We start from the raw sequence: 229 nt of genomic DNA on the forward strand, positions 1-229 counted from the left end.
TGAGTAAATAGATGCCTGCTTCCTCACCGTGTGAGCCTTATAGGTTAGTATTTATGACCTTAATTTATTTATATCCTTAGGAGACCTTTGACTGTGTCACAAGGTTGGAGTTTTAGTGTATGTTACTTTGGCATGTTGTCTTTGACCATGAATAATGCTGTCTAAAGAGACATTGCTGAAAAAATGATTGGACTAAGGTTGACATGAGGGTAAAGGGAAGACTATTTGG

The sequence above is a fragment of the Carya illinoinensis genome, chromosome 7 (genome assembly GCF_018687715.1).
Source record: "Carya illinoinensis cultivar Pawnee chromosome 7, C.illinoinensisPawnee_v1, whole genome shotgun sequence".
Lineage (NCBI taxonomy): Eukaryota > Viridiplantae > Streptophyta > Magnoliopsida > Fagales > Juglandaceae > Carya > Carya illinoinensis.